This window comes from Polistes dominula, unplaced genomic scaffold (assembly GCF_049000335.1).
Source record: "Polistes dominula isolate Pdom_NZ unplaced genomic scaffold, Pdom_raw_medaka contig_471, whole genome shotgun sequence".
Taxonomy (NCBI): Eukaryota; Metazoa; Arthropoda; class Insecta; order Hymenoptera; family Vespidae; genus Polistes; species Polistes dominula.
The window spans coordinates 1-7,362 of NW_028300978.1; the positions used below are offsets into that span (position 1 = coordinate 1).

At 28.2% G+C, this 7,362-nt stretch overlaps 1 pseudogene; it reads left to right on the forward strand.

Moving 5' to 3' along the window:
* The first annotated feature begins 222 nt into the window (after positions 1-222).
* Positions 223-2,613, forward strand: LOC107073569 (uncharacterized; annotated as a pseudogene).
* Positions 2,614-7,362: the final 4,749 nt, after the last annotated feature.

The following is a 7,362-nucleotide window of genomic DNA, read 5'->3' on the forward strand; positions in this document are numbered from 1 at the left end:
AAAAAAACATAAATAACTGCTTAAAACCATAATTTTTTATAATAAAACTAAATTCAGGGTAGACATGACGGATCAGATGGCCAGAAAGTACAGGATGAAGTAAGGATTTCGAAGGTGGCCTCTTCAATTATTTTTTAACATTCTCGACTTAGCAGTAATAAATGCCTGGGTTTTATATAACGAAACAATTGGTGAAATATATTGATAATTTGTTTCAATTAGCAGAAGAACTTAGCGCAGAGTATAAAGATCCATCTGAACTGAAAAACTTGAATGACCTCTTGAATATTCCAAAGAATTCTAATATACGAAAAACTTGCCAAGTAGGTTTTGGTAATGAAAATAAAACTATGAATATATGTGCTAGCCGTAAGAAACATGTTTCTGGTAAATGTACATTGAAAAAAATGTCTTTATGTAAAAATTGTTGTAATCAAAATAATAACTAAGCCTAAATAAAAAACAAATAATATTACTACCTTTAATGTAAATAGATGTATATATTACGTATATATATATGTATAATTGCAATATATTAAAATAAAATATATTTTATTTTCTTTAAAACTTTTCTTTGAACTTTTATATTTGGCCAACTAAATCGCACGGGTCAAAATGACCGGTTTGGTAAAAATAATAATGTAACAATTGTTGGTAGTTCTACTGTTAATCCTTTAATATGTTCATAGGTATACTTTATTTTTCTATGAAAGGATAAATACATTATTTTTTATTTCTTTTTAAAAGATTTATCAATTTATGCTAAATTTTCTATATGCATGCATCTTTTTGATTTGACGTAAAAGACATATTTGTATATTAATGTTTATCAGTTGACAATTTTGAAAGTTTTAAATAGAAATAAAATATGAAGACTTATGGAGACTTTGTTTACAGTCGGGAATATCCCGTACGAAGCAACCGAGGAGAACTTGAAAGATATATTCAGCAAAGTTGGCCCAGTACTTTCCATCAAGTAAATCTTCTCATTAATTTTTCTTAGAAAACAAATTGTTATTGTTTTCTCTTATTGATGATGCATTATCTAACAATAAAGAATTTTTCTGGTATATGAATTAAATGTCTGTAATAATTAAAATCTTAAATTATTTGTAGATTGAGATGTGATCGTGAGATAGGGAAGCCTAAAGGTTATGGTTTCTGCGAATACAAGAATCAAGAGACAGCACTTAGTGCGATAGAAAATTTAAATGGTTACAAAATTGGTGAAAGAACGCTATGCGTAAGCATTGCGTGTACAAAAAAGAGTCGTATAGAAATGCAGAGTCTTTTACAGGGACATAAAACTGAGAATCTGAATGGAGATGCAGTTCAAGCTGACAAAACTCCCGAAGCAATTAGTAAAGCAGTAACTTTCCTTCCACCTGAAAAAATGTTTGAATTAATGCAACACATGAAGATATGTGTGCAGAATAATCCTAATTAAGTACGACAGATGTTACTTCAGAATCCACAACTTGCCTATGCTTTATTACAAATACAGTTAGTAATGCGAATAGTGGATTCTCATACTGCTGTTAGTATGCTACGTAAAGCTAATCCAAACCTAAGCGTTTTGACACCTTCAGAAAAGCCAGTGATACATGAGATTTCACCTCGTATCGAAGAACCATCAACAGCAGCAAGACCTACACTAGTAGTTGCCAATCCTTTTGTACCTATTTTTGCAGGTATTATTACTATTAATTAAGATATTCAGTATAACTAGGAATAAAAAAATGTAAGACAATTATTTTATATCTTTAGACCAAGATGTAGAAATTCGAACATTGGATGAACAGATTGATCCGCGTTTAGCAAGATTAGATCAATCTTCAAGAGGACCACCGCAAACCCAAAAAACTCCGATTACCGTACCATCAATTAGAATTACTACTGCTGACCCTAGGGTATCTCCTACTATTTTTACTCTACCAGAAAAGTTAGTATATTATCAATACTCAATTATCATTTGTATTAATTAAACAATATATTCAAATATATATTATTTTTTGTAGCAACCTTCCTGTAGTAGAAGAAGTTGAAAGATATTGTTAATGTTTTCAAATAATTAATACCTAATAATTCTCATTTATTATATTAATTTATTCTTTTATGACTTTTTAGCTTTTACCGTGATCTAAGAGTTAATGGATTTGGTAGAGATCCAAAAGATTCAAAGAAATCCTCGTATGTCTATTGATCCAATAATCGCTAAACCTACTCGTAAGTTTTTATATATAAATATTGCAAATCAATATATGCAAAAGATTTTACAGATAAATATCTATCTTATATACATGCGATGATCTTACAGCTCCTGTAACCGTAGAACCTTCTATCATAACAAGCACTTCCCATCATATAGTAGCAGATTTTACAGTTCCACCACCACCTGTGGTTGTTTCGAATACGAATAAAGGTGTACCTCCTACCACCGCTCTTACAACATCTACAAGTACTCCTACTTCTTGACTTATGAGGGGAATGTCGCCAGCAGCTAATATACCAGACAGTAGGTTGGATAAAGAAAAGGTATGTAAAAATACAGCTCTCTCAATGATACACAACAAAAAATATTTCTATATGTTTCAAAATAATTATTTATTTTTACTTATAGTCAGAATTAATATCTATGGTATTACTTTTATCAAACGAACAAATGGCCATGCTTCTACCAGAACAAAGGCAAAGTATTTTACTTCTTAAAGAACAAATTGCCAAAAGCCATCGTTAACAATATATTATATTTGTATTATCCTTTATAAAAGTATACTAGTCTATAGTATACTAGTAATTTTCTTTATAAAATTAATATAAAATACTCATTTATAAGAGAAGATTTATTACGCTTACTTCACAATAATGAAAAAAAGAAAGAAAGAAAGAAAATGAAAAATATAATTTTCCCTGTCAAGATAAGATGTGTAGATATTGGCGGCTTTTGAGACACACACACACACACACACAAAGTGCCGCTTAGATTATAGACTACTACACTACTACTATAGCTAAAGAAATATATATCTATGTGAAATTTCAAACTGCTTTTTTTTAACAAATAGCTCAAATATATACGCTAAGTTTAAAGCCATAATGAAAATTTTCGTGAACTACCACAATTATGCAAGATATATAAAGAATCGGTGGACCAATCGGGAACTACCTGGCAATCCTGTTGTAAGATATGTATATCAAATAGCGAGTAGTATAACAAGTGCTCACAATCAGAGTTAGTAGTTTACTATTCATAATTTTTGAGAATGTGCTTACAGTAATATTAACACTGAAACTATACGGACAAAGTCAGTCGAATTTACTGATTCAAGAAAAGCTAGTTTCTATTATTTGTATATAATTTTTTTCAAATATAAATATTTTTAATTTTAAGTATATTTTTGTCAACATTTTGTTTAAACAAAATTGACGTTGAATGGATATTTAAAAAAACTAAGTTTTGATTGATTATTTTTTATTTTTTTTAACTTCAATTGAATTTATATGTGCCAGTTAAAAATACTACTTCAAATGAAATGAGTCTCTATTATTAAAATATTATTTAACAATATACGTATTTGTATTATTAATTATGTATTTCTATACCAATTTTTTTAAATTGACATTATATAAAAGTTACAAAATATGTAAATAAACACTTATATTTTCTTTTAAATTTCCTTTCAAATATTTAAAGTGTTAAATTTATTTCCTGCCTGATTGTCATTTTTCTTTGTTATGAATTTTTCTCATTGCATGAAAGCATTTTGAAATAGTCTTTGAAGTAACACTTAACGCTTTTCAAAACTCTAAAATCGTTTGAATTGAATTTTTATTTAGTTACTATTTGCAATTGAAAATTTGTAAAAATTTTTCTGCTATCTGAGACCCTGTTTTGTCTTTTACATCAAAATAACGCTTTTGAAGATGTTTAAAGAGAATATTAAGAAATCTAACTGTTAAGATAGAATCCCTTCCTACAAAATATGTAAGGATGAGGAAAAAATGAGGGATAAAGAGTGTGTGTGCGTGTGTATGCAGGAACATTTTGGGAAGTTTCTATAAGAGTCAAGTAAATGCCTTTATTTGGTGCATGCAGCAATTGAATGTGAATATAAATGTGAATATGAATGCGCATGTAATAGCGGCGCGACTGAAAGAAAGCGAGCGCGTTTCATCGTGTTTGAAATACTACATCATCAGATAATATTGCTTTGTGCATTATGAATGCTCCTAAGTCTGCGAATATTCTCGGTCAGAAAGTATCGAAAGATCCAGTCTTCATCTTATTTGAAATGGTCTGGAGATTCCGATAAAAAACATAGGAAGTTGCGATTACCAATAATAGGTATATAAAAGCGACGAACTCTCACACTTATAAATATGATTTTGTTACAAGTGTGTTTCATGTATATATGTTACCGCTAAAGCTCGAAAACAGTTTATGTACAAATTACTAATTTAATCTGTAGATTAATGGATATGCTTTTTAAAAGTGCAGAATCAAGAGTTTTTTTGCAATTTACTATCTTACATCTTGCTATTTAATTAAGAAAAAAAATAATTTTATATCGCACTAATTAGCATAATATTATCATATGTTTTAAATGCATATGCTTTAAATAATATGTGTAAATTCACTTCTTTAATTTTAACAATAATTTAAATCATTTGATTTTTTTTATTATAGGTTTTTAATTGATTAGTGATTGATTCTATAAATTAATTTTTTGATCGTAATAAACTTAATCTTTTAGATATCGAAAAATAAATAAATAATATTATATTAATTTATACAATTACAAAAACATTGCTGTTGTTCCAGCAAAAATCTTATTATAACTTTAACGAGTAACTAGTAGGCAATATATAGATTATATGTGAATATTTAACTGTTTACCCAGGAGTTAAGCTTATTACGTAATATACACCTAATTGAAGCGGTCCTTTTTTATACACATGGATTTCTTTTTATTCGAAAAATTATTTTTATTATAACGTTCCAGACCATTTTCTGTTTCTATCTGATATTTTTGAAAGTCTCGTATTCGAAGGTCAGGAAGTGTTTCCTTTGTGTTAGTTCCTAAGCCAATGAGCTTCGTTGGCGTTGGTATAAGTAACCAATAAGGAACAAAGTTCGCATATCCTAAAAACGATTCGTTGTTGATGGAAAGTAACCGGTTAAGGGAGTGGGGACAAGCATAGGTTTATAAATAAGATCAGAAAGCGAAGCGTGCCATTTCATTTATTGGTAGGGCTGTAATTCTTTTGTATTAAATCTGTGAAATTTTTAAACAAGATTTATCAATGATGTAAAAGTATAAACTTAACGATAATCAAATTTGAGATAATATATTTTAGTAAAATTAAATATTACTCGTGACTAGTATTATTTTATTATTGGTTTTTGAAAATGTGTGTGTGTGTGTGCTAGTGGTCCAATCCACGAGAGCTACTACAAAAATGGGTAAGAATCTTATTTAAATTGTTAATACATTGCATACTGCATTCTATTATTTCATGGCCTACATATTTTTTGGTACTTTTTTGTGTATATTAATATTACTTAATTATAGAATATTGGTATAATCATAAAATTCATTTTCGTTAAAAGTATTATTTAGTATTTAAAGCTGTTTTCATTACAAATTATAGTATACGATTTTTGAAATAACCAAATGCTGAGCAACAATAAAAAAATTTATAATGGTACAGTATATAATATACATAGGTAACCCTCCTATAAAACGGTAGATAGGTTCCTAGAAAATTCCGTGTTGTGTGAAATCGTGTTGTATGAGACTTTTGTTTTTAGGCTGAGGAGATATAAAAAATTCTATCCGCAACACTGTATTTTTAAGACGGCAAGTCTCTTCGCAGCTGTAGAAGTACAGTGTTGGGCTAAGGTTTTTTTAGAAGGAGACTGTGTTATAGGATACCGTGTTGCAGAAGGGATACAGATATATCAAATAGTAAATAATATATATAAGACCAAAATAGAAGTGTTTCGAAAAGAATTTTCAAGAATAGCACGAGGTGTTGTTCTGAAAAAGAATTTACTACTACATTAACTTTATTTCCCTATACACAGTATTTACAAAAACGAACAATTTAATATTACCTGAAAAGAAAAACGACAATTATGCCTATTCCTCACTTTTAACACTCACTTTCCTAGTCTATTAAATCTATCTGTCTTATTTAAATATTAAATCTGATCTATATACGTAACGTCTTTCTTTCCTTTGTCTCTCTTATTTATATATCCAATCTGGTCTATACACATAAAGTCTTTTCTACTACCTGCTTACTTCTAAAATCGCGCGTAATTCAACGGAAGAAAATACACTTTCTTTACATCTATATATATATAAAGTATAAAATATTAAATATAAATATATATAGTAGATATATATAATAATAATAATTATAATTTTTCTGCCTGATTTTCACGCTCTCGGAATGTCGACATTAATATATTTTAAACAGAATATACACGCAATATGATTCAATTTTAATTTCTTATTTAAGCTACCTCTTCTTTACCCCCTCTATCGTGTGTTGTCATTTATTTCATCATCTTTTTTTCTTACTTTTCTTTTCTTTGAAGTTCACACTTGATGTTTTGATCGTTTTGTTGTTTTTGGTTATGCCAGTGGTTCTTAACCTTTTCGAAGTCACTGAACATTTTGGATTAAAAGGAAAATATGCTGAACACCAAAATCATTAAGACGATTAAGATAATAAAACTAAGAGAAAAATGTGCGTAAACTTTTAACTTTTATTAATATTGGAAGTTATATAGATTATACATTATACAGGAAATAATATAATACAACATATTTTTAACATTTAATTATAAGTATTATAAAAGTAATAGAGATAATTATAAAAATAGGAAATAAAAAAGAAAACATTAATTTAAAAATTTAATATTAGTAAAAACTTTATTTTAACTCTTTTATAAAATTGTTTTTCCTTAATTTTAGTGCTATATCTTAGCTCGTTGATTTTTGCAGATTTTAACAATATATTTACAAATTAGGTATAATATACATTGGAGCTTTCATAAAATTTCGCGGAACATCGGTTAAGAACCACTGCGGTTAAGCACACAACGCGCGCACGAAAACACACTTTTTCATATATTTGTACTCACGCTATGACAAGGTGACAAAAAAAAGAAAAACATTTCTTGTAGCCTTACTCTTCTGTTTTATATACGCACATTTTCGTAAGAGACACGAAAATATGATTCATCCTGTTTATTCTTGAATTTATTTTATCATTACAATTCCTTAGGTTTTTATTTTTTAATCAAGACTTTTATATCTTGATCATAAATTGGCTACTCTATTTTGTCAT